We start from the raw sequence: 20,730 nt of genomic DNA, 5'->3' as shown, positions 1-20,730 counted from the left end.
CTAAAGATAGTACACTGCTTCATCATGTAAGGGGCATAAAAGTGTCAGCAAGTGCCAAAGTTTTATCAGTACAGCTTAATTCAAGGTTATACAATGTCTTAACCTGAGTTCTCCCTGAAATGCAGAGCCTGAGACAAGGGTTTGCAGGCAAGTAATTTATTTGGGGAATTGATTTCAGAAAACAGAATTAGGGAATTTGGGAAAATGGAACCAGAAAGAGAGAAAATCAATACAGGGGCATATTTTTGAGTTGGCCACAAACTGTAGGCAGCTGGGGCCTTCATCTTGCTTAGACCCTCTGAGAACCTCTTAGAAGCCAACAATACTAAAATGCAGCTCTAAATTATCTAGCCAAGGATGGGAGAAAGGAGCGTTTATCCCTGGCTCCCAACCCACATTAGTCAAGGAATGACTCATGGGCCTGTGACACCCTCACATTCCGTAATACCCACGTGGGTGCCAGGCAGATCCAACAGGCCTCCGTGTTGAAACATCAAAGAAGGCTTGGCGTGGAAAGTGAAATATTCACTGTGAGGCTCAGGCAAGGTCCCGTCTGGTTACACCCACATGAAACTGGTTACTGGATCAATGGCTTGACTAAAAGGTAGGCTGAAAGGATGCACAGTGAGGCACAAGATGTGCCCAATACACACAGCTAGTAAGTGGCAGAGATGCAACGCAAACACGTGTGTTTACCACAGTTCAAATACTAGGCATTTGGCACATAGGACGTAAACGCTGTCCACTGCCTACCCAATAGCCATCACTACCTTTCTTCTCTGCTAAGAGAACACTAATATTTTCAGGAAGCCCGCAAAGATCTCTGGAATGGAGCTGGTACAGTAGCTGCATGGTGCTGTCACGAGCCCAGATTCCTTCTACTTTTCTATTCGGACAACTTCAGTGCTGACATACATCCAAGACGTCACTCCAGGGTCCAAGCTGGCTCTAGCCATCATGCCTGCATTCCAGGGTAGCAGCTGGACGAAACAGGAAGTATGAAAAGGGCCCTCCTCCCAGCCAAGCCAACTCTCTTTAGGCAGGCTTCCTAGAAGTCCCCACACAACATAGCAATTCTATCTCACTGGCACAACTCAGTCATAGGATCACACCTTGGTGCAAGAGATGCTGGGTCACAGAGACTGCTCATTGGATGCACTGCCACCAGGAATAAAACTGCATTCTGTCACTAAGGGAGAAGGCGAGAAAGGATACTGAGAGGCGATTAGAGGTCTCTGCCAAAGTACCCCTTTAATGTGGGGCAAGTTTTTAATCTATACTTCAGTCTTCCCATTTGTAAAGTGGAAATAAAAGTACTACCTCACAAAGTTGTTATGAGGACCAAATGAGATCATGTAAATAAAACTGCACAGTTGCTGGTATGCAGACAATGATTAATAAATGCTAGCTGGTATTAATTCACTTTGGCAAGTCATCATCATCAGGCCTGGCACTGAGCAGTACAAGCTCGGATAACTGATCTTATCAGTGTCTCCGCATTTATCAGGCTTGAAGGTGCTGGTTGCTGACTCACCTCTATAATGCTCATAAGTGTTTAAAGGCAGAGTGGCAACTTAGTAATTTACAATGAGAAATATAACTTTCACGCAGACCAGACAGCCTGACCAGGCTATTCGCTCCCTGAAGGCAATGGACACGGAGAATCATAAGGTTGATTGCCGAGCATGAAATCAGGAGAAACAGAATTAGTTATACAATCCAACTATTTAATGGCATTAGGCTCAGACAGTCTATTGCATCCATCTCCACAACTGAGCTTATCTAACCTGGTGGGTCAGATGATCAAGCTGAAAATATCACAGGTAACAGTGCTGGGAGGTTTTACCAATTGTTGGCAAAATTCACCAGGAAAATGTGTGAAAACCCTGAGGGTAAACTCAAAACACTTATGGCATCAGCAAATTCATTCTGAATAGAGGCCCTACACACCTGGTATAACTTTGAAAAAGTCATAAGAAAAGGAAATGGTTTAACAAGACCCATTCTTCTGATAACAGCCCCAGAGCAAATGGGGCAGCATGAAACATGCTTTTATCTTTAAGATCTACTGGATTACAAGTTGAATCCATTTTTTCATTTAAAATGGAAATATTTTAGTTGCTTCATATAGAGATAATAGAGAACATTTATAAAAATTAAAAAATAAAATGCTATAAACTGAGCAAATAGAAAAATATAATATATATACACGTGTGCATAAAATCTCACTTGTGACAAAGTACAAAGATAATTTTTTTATCTTCTAGGCTGAACATTACCTTCTCTTGAAGCAGTTTTTCTGTAAATAGGGTACAATAAAAAGTAAGAGAGAAATGTGTTATAAAGGAAACAGTGTTAGGGACTTCCCTGGTGGCGTAGTGGTCAAGAATCTGCCTGCCAGTGCAGGGGACACAGGTACGAGCCCTGGTCCGGGAAGATCCCACATGCCCGGAGCAACTAAGCCCGTGCGCCACAACTACTGAGCCTGAGCTCTGGAGCCCACGAGCCACAACTTCTGAAGCCTGCGCGCCTCGAGCCCGTGCTCCGCAATGAGAAGCCCGCGCACCGCAAAGAAGAGTAGCCCCCGCTCGCCAAGACTAGAGAAAGCCTGTGCGCAGCAACGAAGACGCAATGCAGCCAAACGTAAAAAAATAAATACATTTATTAAATAAATAAAGGAAACAGTGTTAAACTTTGGCATAAAAGTTGCTTTCGAGTCTTGGCTTCACCTCTTGTAAGTAATGTGATCTGAACAAGTTATTTAATGTCTCTGAACTTTTTTTCCTCTGTGATAGACTGCAAAAAATAGCCCCTGTTCTTTACCCCCTCTACATCCATCTCTTTTGTCATATAACTTTGCAGGGCCCTCCCACTCTGACTCTGGGCCTAACCATGGGGCTTGCTTTGGCTAACAGGATAAGGTGGAAGTGATGATATGCCAGTTATGAGTCTAGGCCTCAAGAGCCCTGTGTATTTCCATTTGCTCTTCCTTGCACTTCTGCTGCTGCCCTGAGGACACGACTCAGGGTCGCCTGCTGGAGGATGAGAAACATGTGAAACTAAGTACAGGCACACCAGTTGCTCCATTCAAGGTTAGTCTAGGAATATTACTCAGTCATAAAAAAGAATGAACTAATGCCATCTGCAGCAACATGGATGGACCTAGAGATATCGTACTAAGTGAAGTAAGCCAGACGGAGAAAGACATATATGATATCACTTATATGTGGAATCTAATTAAAAAAATGATACAAATGAACATATTTACAAAACAGAAATAGACTCACAGAACACAAATTTATGGTTACCAAAGGGGAAGGGGTAGGGAAGGATAACTTAGGAGTTTGGGATTAAAATATATACACTACTATACATAAAATAGATAACCAACAAGGACCTACTGTATAGCACAGGGAACTATACTCAATATCTTATAATAACCTATAATGAAAGAGAATGTAGAAAAAAGTACATATATATATATATATAAAACTGAAAAAAAAGAGTTAGCCCAGATCAGCCAATATCCAGGTAACCCCAAGACATGTGAACAATCCCAGCCAAGATCAGCAAAACAGTCTAGCTAACCCCCAGCTGACCTAGACACATGAGCTTATAATACACACTTATTGTCATACACTACTGAGATTCTGTGGTTGCTTGTTATGCAGCATTATTATGGCAGTAGATAACTGACACACACACATATCTGATATATTAGAGGTTACAATGGTTAAATGAGATATTATAGGTAGAGTGACCAGCACACCAAAAAAATATATAGCTATTTTGGGGATAGGTTTCTACTTTATAAAATACAATCACATTCTTGAAATTATACCCAGGTCACTAGCATAAGTTTTGGATGTTCCTAAACCATTTAGTCTCACATTTACAGACAGTCTGTTGTTTTACTCTCGCAAGAGAAAGCCCACACGCAGCAACAAAGACCTAACGCAGCCAAAAATAAATAAATTTAAAACTCAATTAAAAAAAGAAAAGTCTAGGGATCAGCCCATAAATCTGGATTTTAAAAAGCTCCCTGGGTGATTTTTAAAGTGCAACAGTTTGAGAACCACCGATAGTCTACTTCATTACTTTGACTGGTGAGAAATCTAAGGTATAGGATTCTGCAATTGTTAAATTTCAATCTCTTGCTACTTGCTTAGCTGAGCTCCCATCAGTATGTCCTCAAACCTGGTCCTTCTGTAAATATATCAGGACTCTTACTGGGAAAGAGTCAAGAATCCAAGCTGGCAGTGATATACGCTCTCTTCTTTTCCTGCATCAACTTAAACTTTTTTGTGTGTGCTAAGAATCATCTTAACCATCTTCCACAGTAAGGAACAGAGCAGGCTCCCAAAGAAAATTGGTCGCCCTAAATTGTCAGTATCTACTACTTCTTATGTTCTTCTTGCCCCTCCTGTTAAGTTGCTCTCCAGACTCCTAGGATCCAAATTAAAGACTCTGGGTTTGTGTAAACCAGAATTTCAGGGCATTGGTGCGAAACCACTAATTAGGTTTTTTTATTGGTAAACCCCTTTCCGCTTGTCCCTGCGAAGTTGTGAAGCTCCCAAACTCAATAGTCTACTCACAGCACAACTATTTACTGAATTTTTACTCTGTTTCAGGAGCTGGAGGATCTGACCCACACTTAATACAATGCAAACCATACAAGCTGTATATATATATATATTTTTTTCTATATATAGAAATATATTTTTCTACCTGCAGTCTCTAAAAGTTAACACACTCTACAAAAGTCATTTAGCACCCTTAAAATACCATACCCTAGGGGGAAAATAATCCTGTTCTGAATGTGCTTTTGCTACATTGATTAATATTTAATGCTTTAGTTGGACCAGTCATTAATATAGTCACTGATTAAAACAGAACGATTTTCTTTCATGAGAGTCCAGCAGAGTTGCCGGCTAACTCTCAAAAGCCATCTATAAAGCCCCTCTCCCCAGCCTCCTTCCCACTATACAAGCTAAAAAGCCGGATACTCACTTTCCTGGCCTCCCTTGCCACTAAGGACTGTTAGGTGGCCCAGCTTTGGCCAATGAAATACAAGGGAGATTCTGTTGGGGAATTTTGGGGAAATCTATTTCTTCTCTGATAAGAGAAAGTTGCATGAGGGAAATTACTCTACCCCTTTCTACCCCGTTTTCTGCCTTTGAACATGGGATAAGGATGTAAATGTCTGGAGCTGTTAGAGCCATCTTGAAACCATGAGGGTAAGGCATTGACCCAGAACCCTGACACTGTTGGACCACTGAGCCAACTCCAGTGATCACCTGCTGTCAGCCTTCTCTAATTTGTTAAAGCCACTTTTAGTTGACTTTTCTGTTACTTGCAGCAAAAAAAAAAAGTCACAATTAATACATAGATGTTTTGCATATATGTCAAACTCTTATTTATTTACAATACAGTGCAGTCTGAAGATCCACGCTCTGAGAATCATTGAATTCGAAGGATTATCTTCTAGGAGTGAAGAAAACCCTATCTAAACTGCCAGATTCATGTATTCATTCAGACCCCCCCCCACCAATTTAATAGGCTCCAAGGACACAGATAAGATATTACCCTGCCTTCCAAGAAATTTTATTATCTTGAGCAAAACTGGTGTGCAAACCAAGAGTCACAAGATACAGAGAAGAGTCACATTATCTGAAAGGTGGGAAACCTAACTCAGTTTGCGGGGCTCCCTGGGAAGAGCTTTGGAAAAAAAAAGGATCATCGCAGCTTCCACTTAACTCTAAAAAGTTACCCCTGTGAGCTGACTAAACGTCTCAGGTTTTATTGATTTTCTTCCAAGGGGGGAGGGGGGGTGAAGGTTCATTTCTATAATCACAGATTATAAACCAAATGATGATTCAGGAAAGAACAATTTATGAGGGGCCACCCAATCAACTGCCAGAAAAGCTGCTCCCACCATCTTTCTCTCTCCCCCAAAGCTAGAGAAAGACTTGGTCTGGTCGGGGGCGAGGGGGCATATTACTTTCCTCCCATATCAGCAGGGTTGCTCATCTAGAACAGAAGAATTGTGCCGTGAATTAAGACCACCTGTTAACACTACATCCAACCAAACATGATAAAGCAATCAGCCGTCAACATGAGCCACAAATGCACGCGTTCTAGGTTTTTCCTCTGCTACTTTTAAGCAAAAAAGGACAGCAACAATTGGTACCTATTTAATAGTCACAGAAACACTTGCGCTTAATGGTAGAGAAAGGGGAAAGCACCCTCCCCGCGGTGATTTTTCTAAAGGCAATTAATGGAAGCATTCCCCCTCCCACGCCCCCGCCACCCCCAGCCACACGCACTGGTAGAGGAAAAGGAAAACTAACATGTAGCTTTGCATTCTTAAATCCTTATAAAGAAAGAGTGCTCATTGATTTTCTTGCAAAGGAAATAATAGGTTTTGAAGCATCTCAGAAAATAAGACCGGCGGTAACCTCCTAAAATTTTCCTGGAATACAATACATTCAAAATAAAATATTCAAGAGAGTCCTTCAGTGAATTGTTTCAACATGATCGTGGCATTCACATTAATTGTGCCTCCGGAACACTGTGACTCGGTCAATGGTGCCGAGATTGATATGCAGCAACTGCGGTTACCTTACAGCTCTGGCACGTCCTGGGCTGGGGAGGCTTGTTCCAAGATCCCAACTCAGGCTACAGTCAAACATCTGCCACCTCGCCGAGAATGAGAAAACCGCCCTGGCAAGGGATTCCAGCTCAGCCTTCCAGCTTTCTTGCCACCTCCGCCCCCCAAACGCCACCTCTGAGAATCACCCAGGAAGAAAGTGGGGGAGGAGGGAGACACAAGAAACAAATAGAACATTCCTAGCCCCATAAACGCCGCATCCGGACATTTGAAGATACCCGGGAAATTAAGAATATGGCCCCAGAGTTTGGCTTGTTTGGGGTCCGGGCATGGATTTGATCTCCTCTGTTGCGTTTTAAAAATCGAACTTTCAGTCTCCAACGGAGAGAACCAGAGGGTGGAAGCAAAGGCAGACCGAGACACAGACTGGGAGACCCTCCCCCCCTCCCCGCGAGTCACCCAAGCATCCAAAGACGAGAAACTTACCCGACCGTCACCTAGACGGAAAGGCGGCTGGTCCAGCCTCAGTAGGGGGCCGGGATTCAGGGGTGAGTCGCTGAAGCTGGAGATGAAAGCAGACCCCAGGCGGGAGGCGAAGTCCCGCTCCGCACCCGGGGGAGCCGAGTGACTCACGCGCTCGGCGCCCGCCTCTTGCGCCGCGCGCCCCTTGCGCCGCCCGCCCCCGGCAGGTACCTGGTCGGAGCGCTGGGGGGCGTCTCCAGCCGCCCTGAAGCACAGCGCCCTCTGCCCGACGCCCCTAGGCGGCAGCGCCAGAGCCCACCCAGCGGGAGCCGCGCCAGGCACAGCCCACCCCTCGAGACGACCGCTGCAGGACGAACGCCTCCGTCGTGGGTCTCCCCTCTCCGCCGCCACCCCGGGACCCGCTGCCCCTGGGCTGCCCATCTGAGCTCAACGCACCTTCCCTGTGCCATCCGGACACGGCATTGCCAAGGCCCTCCCCCAGGCGGTGCCGGCCGGCTCCGGGGGACGCACCACCAGCCCGGCACGTCCCCCCTGCCCTGCCCTGCCGCCCTCGGTGTTCCCCTTGTGGTGGCGCCGGAACCCACCCAGCCCAGAAACGAGCACAGCTGGCGCCTCAAGATCCCAGGTGTATCCTTTCCTTTAGGCCTCCCCTCTCCACGGACTCTTACCTTGCCCCCAGGGCTGCCCATCCCACACACTTTCCACCTGCCAGCTGGATTTGGCAATGCCCAGACCCTCTCACAGTTGGTGTCTATGACTGGGGACCCCCTACTGCCCACCACAGCCAACGCACAAATGACTCCCATATGCTTGGAGTCCCCTGCCTTGCAGAGGTGGCTATGAACCTCTACCCTCTCAGATCCTCCAGGGTCCTGGAAGAGTGCAGGGGGGATGATGGGACCCTGGTGCAAGGGGGCACCCTCCTATTCTGACTTGGGGTGGGAAGAACAGCTTAGGCCCTACCCAAGCTTTGCTGGGACAGTCAAGGTGCCGTATACTGCCAGGACTTACAGAAGTAATATTTCCGGCAAACATGGATTGGAAATTCTGCCTTGGGGCCTGGCATTTTTCTGGTAGAGGTAATCTTGCTCTGCTGGGTGGAGGGGGGTGATGAGACCACAGTCCTGCCTCCATCATATCAAAACTGGGAGGAAGAGCACGTAGAATAAGAATCCCATTAGTATTGGCAAGTGTGAGGGATTATAGAAGTGAGAGAGAAAGAGACAAGCATAGGGAGAGAGTGGCACATTTTCCCAACTTAAGGACAGCATTTCAGCTGCCATACTTCCTACAACTCTGGTCAAGAATGGAAGGTTGCTGCCCATTCAGAAAAGTGGGTAATCTCCCTCAACACACACCCCTTCTCATCATCCCACTGCTTTTTTTTTTTTTTAACCACCATTATAAACCTAGATCTCCCCCACAATGGGCAGAGACTATGACATTCATTTCAATGTTCCAATAACCCAGCACACAGCCTGATACTCAGTGGAAAACAAATTTTTACTGAAAGCTCAAAGGTCTAACATTCAGGACCTTCCCACCCCTGCCTTCCACCAACACCTCTATACTTTTCATCTTTTCCCAACTATTTCCTTTTACTTTTCTTCCTTATCTATACCTACTTTCCTGAATAATATCATCCCTCAGCTTCTCTATCTCTATTCTCTAAGTTTATAAGGTGCTGTTTCTTTTCTAACTTTATTTTTTCTCTTCTTCCAAAGTGTCCCCTACTCTGCATTCTCCCTTGCTATCTTATTTTCAAGGTTCATCTCAATGAATTGCTTTTTTGGGGCTTCCCTGGTGGCGCAGTGGTTGAGAATCTGCCTGCCAATGCAGGGGACACGGGTTCGAGCCCTGGTCTGGGAAGATCCCACATGCCGCGGAGCAACTGGGGCCCGTGAGCCACAACTACTGAGCCTGCGCGTCTGGAGCCTGTGCTCCGCAACAAGAGAGGCCGCGATAGTGAGAGGCCCGCGCACCGCGATGAAGAGTGGCCCCCGCTTGCCGCAACTGGAGAAAGCCCTCGCACAGAAACGAAGACCCAACACAGCCAAAAATAAATAAATAAAATAAAGAATTATTAAAAAAAAAAAAAGAATGCCATACACTATACACCAAAGGGTGGGGGAAGGGAGAGCAGACAATAAACAAACTCCTGCAGCAATGCTATAAGAGGGATGTGTACAAGGTGCTGTGGGCATGAGAAGGGAGCTCACAGCCCTCCATGGAGGAGGTGCGGTGGCCATGAAACATTTCACCAGAAGATAATTGAACTGAGCCTTGAAGAAAGACTAGGAGTTTTCCAAGAAAATAATGATGGGAGAAATACACAGAAGTTGAATAATTTACTTTGAATGCTTAATTTGTGTCTCCTTTCTCTTGTGATGGCATCTTCTTTAGGCAAATAATGTCCAAGACAGCTCCAGAGACGAGAGAGTTCTCCTTCCTAGTAGCTCCAGCAAAGCTCCAGGGATTGGCTCTGCTTGGGTCATGTGTCAATTCCTGAATCAGTCACCATGGGCCAGGTAGGTAGTGTATTCTGATTGGCTACCCTGGGTCATGTGCCCATTCCTGTCAGTCTGTTTTGGAGGGGAACATGATGGATAGATTGATAGCCTTACCTGACGAGGCACGTACAGTTCCTAAAGAAAAAGATGCTAGGAAAGATGTGGACAAAAGTAACATGTCCTCTACATGTATACAATCATTGCCCTGAAAAATCTCTCATTTTGCAAAATAACACACTAAAATTAACAAGGCTTCTAGAAAAAAAAAATAGAGTTGGGGCAGATCACTCAAAACTTATGCAACTTTATTAGCAGAGCATTAATAAAATAAAAAAATGAATATCTCAGACACACAGCTTGGTATGGCCAGAGGCTGCCTCAGGGGATATTAAAAGTGCAAGAAACCAAAAGAGAGGAAATTCTGACTTGACAGAGCTGAGACAGTGTACAAGGAAGTGGAGCTCGAAGACATGAGGCTACCATTAAGGTAAGCACAGGAGGAAGTACAATCTACCTGGAGCAAGAACCATGCAAGGCTTCCTTAGGGAGGAAGCCCTTGGTGCAGACTCTCACTTTTCATTTTCTTAAAATAAAACTAAGAAGGCTTCTGACTGTGCAGCAGCCAAGTTAAGTCCTTTTTCCTTTCATGCTGAAGGCTATAATTATACTCCAACACAATTTCCACATTATACAGACATTGTTTCCCTATTTGCAACTGCATATAAACAATTCTTATAGAAAATGCGTTCTACCAGAAGAGATAGTGTATATTTATTTATTACCTATCAAATATTTATCAAGCACCTGTGATCTAATCCAGTCTTGTGTTTTAAAATTCCAATTATTTGCTAATGACTCCCATATTTCTATCTCTGGTCCAGACATTTCCTCTGAATTCCAGACACTTATCCAGCAACCTGCTTAACATCCTCACTTGGATGACTAATAGGAATCTGGAACTTACCTTGTACAAAATCCAACTCTTGATATTTCCAACCAGATCTTCTTCTGTTCAGGTCTTCCTCATACTGTCGAATGGCAACTCCATCCATATTGATGCCCAAGCTAAAAATCCTTAGATCATTTTTTTTCCTCTGCAATCAAAGAAAATTGATTTTTTTTAAATTTTTTTAAATTTTATTGGAGTATAGTTGATTTACAATGTTGTGTTAGTTTCAGGTGTACAGCAAAGTGAATCAGTGATAGATATATATATATATCCATTCTTTTTCAGATTCTTTTTTTTTTAGTTTTAAAGAGCAGTAGGTCTTTTTATTTTTTTAACATCTTTATTGGATTATAATTGCTTTACAGTGGTGTGTTAGTTTCTGCTTTATAATGAAGTGCATCAGCTATACATATACATATAGCCCCATATCTCCTCCCTGTTGCGTCTCCCTCCCACCCTCCCTATCCCACCCCCCTAGGTGGTCACAAAGCACCGAACTGATCTCCCTGTGCTATGCGGCTGCTTCCCACTAGCTATCTATTTTACATTTGGTAGTGTATATATGTCAATGCTACTCTCACTTCGTCCCAGCTTACCCTTCCCCCGCACCGGGTCCTCAAGTCCATTCTCTACGTCTGCATTTGTATTCCTGTCCTGCCCCTAGGTTCATCAGAACTTTTTTTTTTTTTTTTAGATTCCATATATATGTGTTAGCATATGATATTTGTTTTTCTCTTTCTGACTTACTTCACTCTGTATGACAGACTCTAGGTCCATCCACCTCACTACAAATAACTCAATTTCGTTCCTTTTTATGGCTGAGTAATATTCCATTGTATATATGTGCCACATCTTCTGCATCCATTCATCTGTCGATGGACACGTAGGTTGCTTCCATGTCCTGGCTATTGTAAATAGTGCTGCAATGAACATTGTGGTCCATGACTCTTTTTGAATTATGGTTTTCTTAGGGTATATGCCCAGTAGTGGGATTGCTGGGTGGTATGGTAGCTCTATTTTTAGTTTTTTAAGGAACCTCCATACTGTTCTCCATAGTGGCTGTATCAACTTACATTCCCACCAACAGTGCAGGAGGGTTCCCTTTTCTCCACACCCTCTCCAGCATTTAGTTTTTCAGATTCTTTTCCCATATAGGTTGTTACAGAATATTGAGTAGGGTTCCCTGTGCTATGTTGTAGGTCCTTATTAGTTACCTATTTTATATATAGTAGTGTGTATATGTTAATCCCATTCTCCTAATTTATCCCTTCCCCTCCCCTTTCCCCTTTGGTAACCATAAGTTAGATTTTGAGATCTGTGAGTCTGCTTCCGTTTTGTAAATAAGTTCATTTGTATCATTTTTTATTAGATCCCACATATAAGTGATGTCATATGACATTTGTCTTTCTTTGTCTGACTTACTTCACTCAGTGTGACAATCTCTAGGTCCATCCATGTTGCTGCAAATGGCATTATTTCATTTTTTTATGGTTGTGTAATATTCCATTGTGTGTATATATACCACATCTTCTTTATCCATTCATCTGTCGATGGACATTTAGGTTGCTTCCATGTCTTGACTATTGTAAATAGTGTTGCAATGAACATTGGGGTGCATGTATTATTTTGAATTATGGTCTTCTCTGGATATATGCCCAGGAGTGGGATTGCTGGATCATCTTTGACTTCTCTCTTTCTCATACCCCTAATCCAATACATTAGCAAACCCTGCTTATTCTACCTTCAAGACACATCTAGAATCCAGCCACTTCTTACAACCTGCACTGCTACCATCCTAGTCCAGCCACCATCATCTCTGCTGTGTTATTACAAACAGCCCAACTGGTCTCCTTTCTTCTGCCCTTTGCCCCCTCTAGTCTATTCTCCCACAGTGGCTGGAATGATCCTTTAAAAATACAATGCCATGTTGATAGTATATACGCTTGATAGTATATACAAGGGTATTGATAGTATATGCAAGGGTATATACTACCAATATGACCTATCGTTGTTGATGTTGACCTTGGTCACCTGGCTGAGGAAGTGTTTGGCAGTTTTCTCTACTTTAAAGTTACTGTGTTTTCCCTTTTCATACTGTATTCTTTGGAAGAAAATAACAACCCACACTTTTTTTTTTTTTTTTGGCCGTGCTATGCATGCGGGATCTTAGTTCCCTGACCAGGGATCGAACCCTCACCCCCTGCAGCGGAAGCATGGAGTCTTAACCACTGGACTGTCAGGGAAGTCCCACAATCCACACTTGCAAGGAGTGGGAAGTTATGTTCCATCTCCTTGAATGTGAGGCATCTGCATAAATTATTCGCAGTTTTTCTGAACACGAAATTTGTCTATTCTCTACAAGTTATTAATAATTCAATCCTTGATTTATTAAAAAATTACAACTCCAGGGCTTCCCTGGTGGTGCAGTGGTTAAGAATCCACCTGCCAATGCGGGGGACACGGGTTCGAGTGCTGGTCCGGGAAGATCCCACACGCCACGGAGCAACGAAGCCCGTGCACCACAACTACTGAGCCTGCATGCCACAACTACTGAAGCCCGTGCGCCTAGAGCCCATGCTCCGCAACAAGAGAAGGCACAGCAACGAGAAGCCCGTGCACCGCAACGAAGACCCAATGCAGCCAAAAATTAATTAATTAATTAATTAATTTAAACAAAATTACAATTCCAAACATGTCATTCATCTGTTCAGAATTCCCCATTGCCTCTCTGTCTCCCTCAGAGTAAAAACCCAATTCTTGCAATGGTCACTAAGTCCCTACATGATCTAAGTCCTGCCATCTTTCTAAACCTGTCCTCTTCCACTGTCTCCCTAGTTTCCTCCACTCTGTTCATACTGGCCTCCCTGCTCTTCCTTCCACATATGAGGCTGGTGCACTGACTGTTTCCTCTGCCTAGAACTCTCTTCCCCCAAATATCATCAGGGCTCGCTCTCTCAACAGCTTTAGGTTTCTCTTCAAAAGCCATCTATCCCCAAGGTCTTCCTTGACTACCCAATTTAAAATACTGACTCTCCTACCTAACCCCAGCACTTCCTATCTCCGATTCCTGCTTTATTCCCCCCAGTCCCAGAGTTTTTATCCCATCTGACATACTAAATATTGTCTTCATTTATTTCTTTATTTTCTGTCTCCCACTTGTACAATATAAACACCATGAAAACATGTATTTCTGCTTTACTTAATGGAGTATCCCTAGAGTCTAGAACAGGATCTGGCAGGTAGTAGGCAGTTGAGAAATATTTGAGTACATATTTGCCTGCTATATGCCAGGAACCGTTGTAGGCATTAGGAGTATAGCAGTAAATTAAAAAGTTAAAAGAGATAAAGCCTCCCCATCGTGTGTGTGTGTGTGTGTGTGTGTGTGTGTGTGTGTTCAACTCCCTAAATACTATCTGCTAGAAAGCACGACCTGTTTCAGTATCATTCAGCCTATTCAGCATGGACAAGCAAAGCTGTTACGCTTAAGAGAACAAATAATGAATATTATTCAATAAGGATCCCCCCACATACATACTTGTAAATTATATCAAGTCTGTTTGATGTGTTGCTTGATTTTTTTCTTTAAATCTGAAAAGCCCAGTTAATCATTGTCTGATTCCACTGAACCCTTTCTTCAGTGGTAGATATTTCTATAACATCTTGGCATTAAACGATCACAAGCTGATTATAAATCTGTAAATCTGTTTTGTCATGGGAAGAGTCCATTGTTATCAGTACCTGACATAAAATAAAAGGTCTGAAAAGTAAAATTACAAGGAGGCCACATGGCACTGAAATAACATGATCGGAGTAGCACATTCGTCTTACAGGGCAGCACATAATTAAATGGCAAATGAGACGGGGAGAGAGAGAATGGGTTGTAAGCTCAGAGGAGGAGCAATAATTTGAGTAGCTGGGTCTAAGGGTTGGGCGTTTTTGCATTTCCAGTCCACTGAATACAGCACCCTTGGAGCTGGGAAGTGTCATGCTAGGATATCTGGTGGGATTTGCTCTTCCTGTACCTCCTTTTATCTTCTGGTTAATCTCTAGGCTTTTGATGCCAAGGGTGGCCAGGAGGCCAAGAAGAGTTGAGCTGCTTAAGATGGTTCTTCCCTCTAAATATCAGGAAATGATTTCTTACGAAACCAAACACTAGAGCACCATCATCAAGTGGGGAGGTACTGAATTTTCCCACTTGAGTTCCATTATTCCTCTTGAGGGTCTTTCAATCTTCTAGCTGTTCCCACTACCACTCTGGCCCCCAGAGGCTCACTGTTCACTCATTAAAATTTTGGCATGTGCTGTACACCTGAAACTAACACGGTATTGTAAACCAACTATAGTTCAATTTTAAAAAAGTAAAAGAGATTTTATTTTTTTTTAATAGTTTTTAATACTTTATTTATTTATTTTATTTATTTATTTATGACTGTGTTGGGTCTCTTAGTTTTCGTGCGAGGGCTTTCTCTAGTTGCGGCAAGTGGGGGCCGCTCTTCATCGCGGTGCGCGGGCCTTTTCACTATCGCGGCCCCTCCCGTTGCGGGGCACAGGCTCCAGACGCGCAGGCTCAGTAGTTGTGGCTCACGGGCCCAGTTGCTCCGTGGCATGTGGGATCTTCCCAGACCAGGGCTCGAACCCGTGTCCCCTGCATTGGCAGGCAGACTCTCAGCCACTGCGCCACCAGGGAAGCCCGTAAAAGAGATTTTAAAACATAAAAGATAAATAAATAAATACATGACTTTTAAAATGAAAAAAAAAAAAAAAACTTTGGCATGGGGTAGAATAGTTGTGACAATGTGAAATTTTAAGTGAGAATCCTATAACATACCAAGAAAGAAAAAAATAAAAAGTATTGTAGAAAGAATCAGTGATCTCCTGTAATAAAGAAAAAAGCATTAATCTAGTATTTATTTATGAAGATCTTCACATGTGTCTTTGATATTCCTCTTAGCAGCCTTAAAAGATAAGGTAGGTATTATCGTGCCCATTTTACTGATGAGAAAACTGAGGCTCAGAATGTTTAAATGCTTTGTCCATGGGCACAAAGCCAGTCAGTGAAAGAGCCAGAATTCAGAATAAGGTCTATTCTTCTGTAAGTCTGGTGCTTGTATCAGTTAGCCCTAGCCATAAACTGCTTCAAAAGTCAGTGGCTTAAAACCAGAATCGTTTACTCTCATGTATCTGCGGGTTAGATGAGAGTCAGCTAATTTAGGCTGAGCTTGGTTGGAGGTGACTCTGCTGCACTGAGTCTGTTATCACACGGGACTACAAGGCTGGTGCCTGCATACTCTTCTTATGGTAATAGTACAAGGGCAAGACACAAGAGAAAACTTGCAAAGTCTCTTGCCAGGCTCAGAACTGGTGCAGCACCATTGCCTCCTCATTCTATTGGCCAAATAAAATCCTTTGGCTGAACTCAAAGTCAAGGGGCAGAGAAGTGCACCCAACCCAGGAAGGCACTGCAAAGTTAGATGGCAATGGCCATCTATATAGGAAGGGACAAGGAACTAGAGCCATCAGTGTATTCTACCACAATGCTCTTCCCCATGGGACCAGGCAACTTCTCCACACAGGTTTCTCATCTACATTCTAGCTCCCTACGGCTGACACAGTAGATGTCTATTCTGTCCTCAAACTAGAGTCAAAGGACATATTCCTGCTTTGCCACCCATCATGGCTCTCCCACTGCATTTCTCTCTGTCAGTCTTGTCTGGGTTATTCATTCAAACTATCATCTCACCCTTCCGGGGAGACCTACCTCCAAAACACAGGGGAGTGGTCTCATCTAAGTTCACCCTGTGCACATTTACAACATAGAAACCCCTACAAATCAGAAGAATCATAAAATTCATATAATAAGATTCCTATGCATCCATTAGGAGTAGATTTAAACCCTATGTATTTAAACTCTCCTAGCTGGACCCTTATTCTCTGATGCCTAACTCTTCATTCATTCATCCAATGCATTTGGCAATTTTTTTTATTGACTACATACTGTGAGTCAGGCATTGTGCGAGGTAATGCAGAAATGAGCAGAGTAGCCGCAGGCCTTGCCCTCACAGAGCTTTGTTTTTTCCCCCGGTAAATTAATATGTACTGATGTATGTTAATGAATTCATGTCATGTTATACTTACATTTGCATAAATTATTTGTATCTTGACAAGAATATTAACCCAAAATGTGACCCATTTTTGTCATGTCTGGCCCTGATGGGATAAGGAACACTTTCTGAGCAGGAATGCTTTTCAGCTGTCTGTACACCACACCCCCTAACTTGTCACGGATAGTAAGTTCCTAGAATGAAACCTCTCTGCCCACAGTGGAGGGACGCTGGTAAAACCTTGTCTGGATGGTGAAGGCCAGGTGATCATCCCAGAAGGTGATTTTGTGGGTACTTAGCACTCTTCAATGAAAAAAAATACACAAGTATCTTTAAGTACCTTCTCAGTGCTGGGTCCTGAAAGAATGTAGGTTTTGGGGTGAGATTGTCTGGGTTTGGGTCCACACTCCACCCTTTATTAGCCATGTCACCTCTCTGGCCTCTGTTCCTTCATCTGTAAAAATGGAGATAATCAGAGTAGTTATTCATAGAATTATTGTGAAGTTTAAATAAGATAATCTACATAAGCACTTAGCACAGTGCTTACCACGTTACAGACACTGAATGAATACTTAGCTATTATTATCGTGTCCTATAAGCACAGCTGGATAGATGAAGGATATGAAACAAATTGAAGAAATTATTCTTGTCTCTAAGAATCTAATAATCTATTTCAGAAGAAAAGGCGTATATTAAACAACAAGAGAGAAATCACAAGATGATTACATTAGTTAAGGTTCTTTCATTTGCAAGCAACAGAAGTCAACTTTGTCTTATTTAAGAAAAAAGATTGAGAGTCAGAGCAAATTCATTGTAATGATTCAGGGCTGTTCCACAGCCTCACAAACAAGTTCAGCTTCGAAACCTTGACACAGACAAGAAGCAAGTCAGCTCTAGAAATTCAACAGCAAGAGCTGGGTGTGGATCCTGGGTCTCTTGAGTTCAGCAAGTAAGGTGACTTCAGCTCTTAACACCTCCTAATCTTGGGTTCCTGTGTCCCAAGTTTCAAATTTCCAGGAGGAAGAACCTGGTTGGCCCAGCTTGTGTCAGTTCTCTACCTCTAGATTGATTCATTAGCGTGGTCTCCTATCAGACATGGCAAGCCACAGGGGTGTCATGTCCTATATATTGGAAGGCTCTTCCCAGATGTCAATAGGGAACTCTGGGAATAGTTGGCCTCCTGTTATCTCTTTGCCCTCATCTCCTTCAGTGCTCCAGACACTCTGACCTTGCTTTTCTTCAAAACAGCTAGACACATAGTGCCTCAGGAACTTTCTACTTGCTATTCCCTTTGCAAGCCATGTTATTCTCTTAAATAACCCCATGAGTCATTTCCGTATCTCCTTCATATGTTTAGTCGAATGTTATCTGTTCAGCAAAGCCTTCCCTGACAAAGTTATTTATTTATTTTTCAAGTTAAAACATTTTTTTTAGGCCACGCCACGAGGCTTGTGGGATCTTAGTTCCCCAACCAGGGATCGAAACGGGCCCTTGGCAGTGAAAGCATGGAGTCCTAACCACCGGACTGCCAGGGAATTCCCAACAAAGTTATTTAAAATGGCAACATATCCCCTCAGACATCCACATACACACTTTTTTTTTATTAACATCTTTATTGGAGTATAATTGGTTTACAATGGTGTGTTAGTTTCTGCTTTATAACAAAGTGAATCAGCTATACATATATCCCCTCCCTCTTGCATCTTCCTCCCACCCTCCCTATCCCACACACCCCTCTAGGTGGTCACAAAGCACCAAGCTGATCTCCCTGTGCTATGCGGCTGCTTCCCACTAGCTATTTTACATTTGGTAGTGTATATATGTCCATGCCACTCTCTCACTTCATCCCAGCTTACCCTTGCCCTCCCCGTGTCCTCAAGTCCATTCTCTATATCTGCATCTTTATTCCTGTCCTGCCCCTAGGTTCTTCAGAACCTTTTTTTTTTTTTTTAGATTCCATATATATGCGTTAGCATACGATATTTGTTTTTCTCTTTCTGACTTACTTCACTCTGTATGACAGTCTCTAGGTCCATCCATGTCTCTACAAATGACCCAATTTTGTTCCTTTTTATGGCTGAGTAATATTCCATCGTATATATGTGCCACATCTTCTTTATCCATTCATCTGTTGATGGACACTTACATTGCCTTCATGTCCTGGCTATTATAAACAGTGCTGCAATGAACATTGGGGTGCATGTGTCTTTTTGAATTATGGTTTTCTCAGGGTATATGCTCAGTGGTGGGATTGCTGGGTCATACGGTAGTTCTATTTTTAGTTTTTTAAGGAACCTCCATACTGTTCTCCATAGTGGCTGTATCACATACACACTTCTAATCCCTCTTTCTGTGCTCTCTTTCTCTCTCGAGTATTTAAAACCTGCAGTACCAGTTAGCTACTTCTGCGTAACAAAATACTGCAAACTTAGCCGCTTAAAACAACCGCCATTTTATCTAGATTGTAGACTGTGGGTTGGCTGTGCAGTTCTTCTGGCCTGGACTGACTCAGCTGGCCTCTCCTGGGTTTGCTCATGCGTCTGTGGTCAGCTGGCAGGCCAGCTGATGGCTGCACAATCCAGAATGGCCTCATTCACATTTCTAGTGGTTGGCAGGCTGAGGGACCTCTGTTCTCTTCCATGTAGCTTTCTCATCTTCCAGCAGTCTTCCTCGGAATCATTCACATAGTGGTTTAAGGGTTCCAAGAGCAGTAAGGGAGTAAGCCCCAGTGAGCTAGCACTTTTCAAACCTTGCTTGTGTTTGTGTCTTATTTGCGAATGTCCTATTGGCCAAAGTAAGTCATGTGACCAGCCTAGATTTAAGGGGTTGAGAAACAGACTCCAATGCTTGGTAAGAAGAGCTGCAAAGTCATATTGCAAAACAACACGATAAAAGGGTGTACAAACAGGGGTGGGAAAAACTCGTGGCCATACTTGCAATCTACCACATCTTCTAACGTATCATGTAATTTACTTATTATTTTGCTTACTGTAAAAATGAGTCTCCATTCATTCGTGAATCCCTGCCACAAGAGTAACACTGGGTGGGGAGAGATTTGTGTGGAGTAATTAGTTTCAGTTTCTTTGCCCACACTGAAGAAATAGAGTCTATTTATGTGAGAAGCTTTCCTTTGAGTTGGGTGCATCCATTGCCACATTTGTGTGTTACAAATTCTGAACAGTCTTTTAAGTGTTTTAATAGCACATGTATTAACTACTCTAGTAATTACACAGACAAAATCAACGTCCCACATGAACATTTAAATGAATGCAAATCAACCTAATGGCCTCTCCTGGGGGCAGGATTATCATGCAATGAACATTTGCTCTAACTGATATTATATATGCAGATGAGATTTTAATTTTGATACACTTTCACATGGACGTATTTTTCAGTTCAATGCAAATCTACTTATAGCGTATCATTAAGGCTGAATCAGTCTCTTTTCTAGTGTGTGTATATGTGTGGTTAATGTTGATATAGACAATGAGGCTTAATTTTCAGAATATCAGATGTTCTATTCTGCTCACCAATTCCCCACCCCCAATGTCAGCATTATTATGGAGAACTTTATTTTTTAAATGGGGACGTGATGTCTTACCCTCCTACATTTTTTATTCTTTTCTCATCTCCAGCCATACTCTCCCACTTTCCCCAATGTCACCCTATACTTGTGTGCTTGTTAAGATTATTATAAGGGCACAATGCTGTCATCATATCAACTCACTTAACCTCTCAAAGAAGAAAGGAAGGAAGAAAAAAGAAAGGAAGGAAGAAAGGAAGGGAGCTAGAATCAACTGAACACTTGCTCTGTGCCTGGCATTAAAACTCTAGACTAGGGACTTCCCTGGTGGTCCAGTGGTAAAGAATCTGCCTTACAATGCATGGGACACGGATTCGATCCCTGGTTGGGGAACTAAGATCCCACATGCCGCAGGGCAAGTAAGCCCGTGTGCCACAACTAGTGAGCTTGCGTGCCTCAACTAGAGCCCGCATGCTCTGCAGCCTATGCGCCACAACTAGAGAAGAGAAAACCCACATGCCACAACTAGAGAGAAGCCCATGCACCACAACAAA

General features: G+C 43.1%; 1 protein-coding gene across 13 annotated transcripts in view; it reads right to left on the bottom strand.

Annotated features, from left to right (window-relative positions):
* Positions 1-7,227, bottom strand: part of SYTL5 (synaptotagmin like 5) — a 247,856-nt gene extending 240,629 nt beyond the window's left edge. For 11 of the 13 annotated variants that reach the window (XM_057537778.1, XM_057537780.1, XM_057537776.1 and 8 more), the window contains exon 1: positions 7,097-7,227. The gene's annotated coding sequence lies outside the window, so the exon portion shown is untranslated. Of the gene's footprint in view, positions 1-6,621; positions 6,741-7,096 lie in introns of those variants that run through there. The other 2 variants (XM_057537774.1, XM_057537775.1) reach the window with 2 other exon arrangements.
* Between the last annotated feature and the right edge of the window lie 13,503 nt (positions 7,228-20,730).

This window comes from Balaenoptera acutorostrata, chromosome X (genome assembly GCF_949987535.1).
Source record: "Balaenoptera acutorostrata chromosome X, mBalAcu1.1, whole genome shotgun sequence".
NCBI lineage: Eukaryota > Metazoa > Chordata > Mammalia > Artiodactyla > Balaenopteridae > Balaenoptera > Balaenoptera acutorostrata.
Note: the sequence above shows the minus strand (reverse complement) of the source record. Positions and strands in the feature narration are given on the sequence as shown.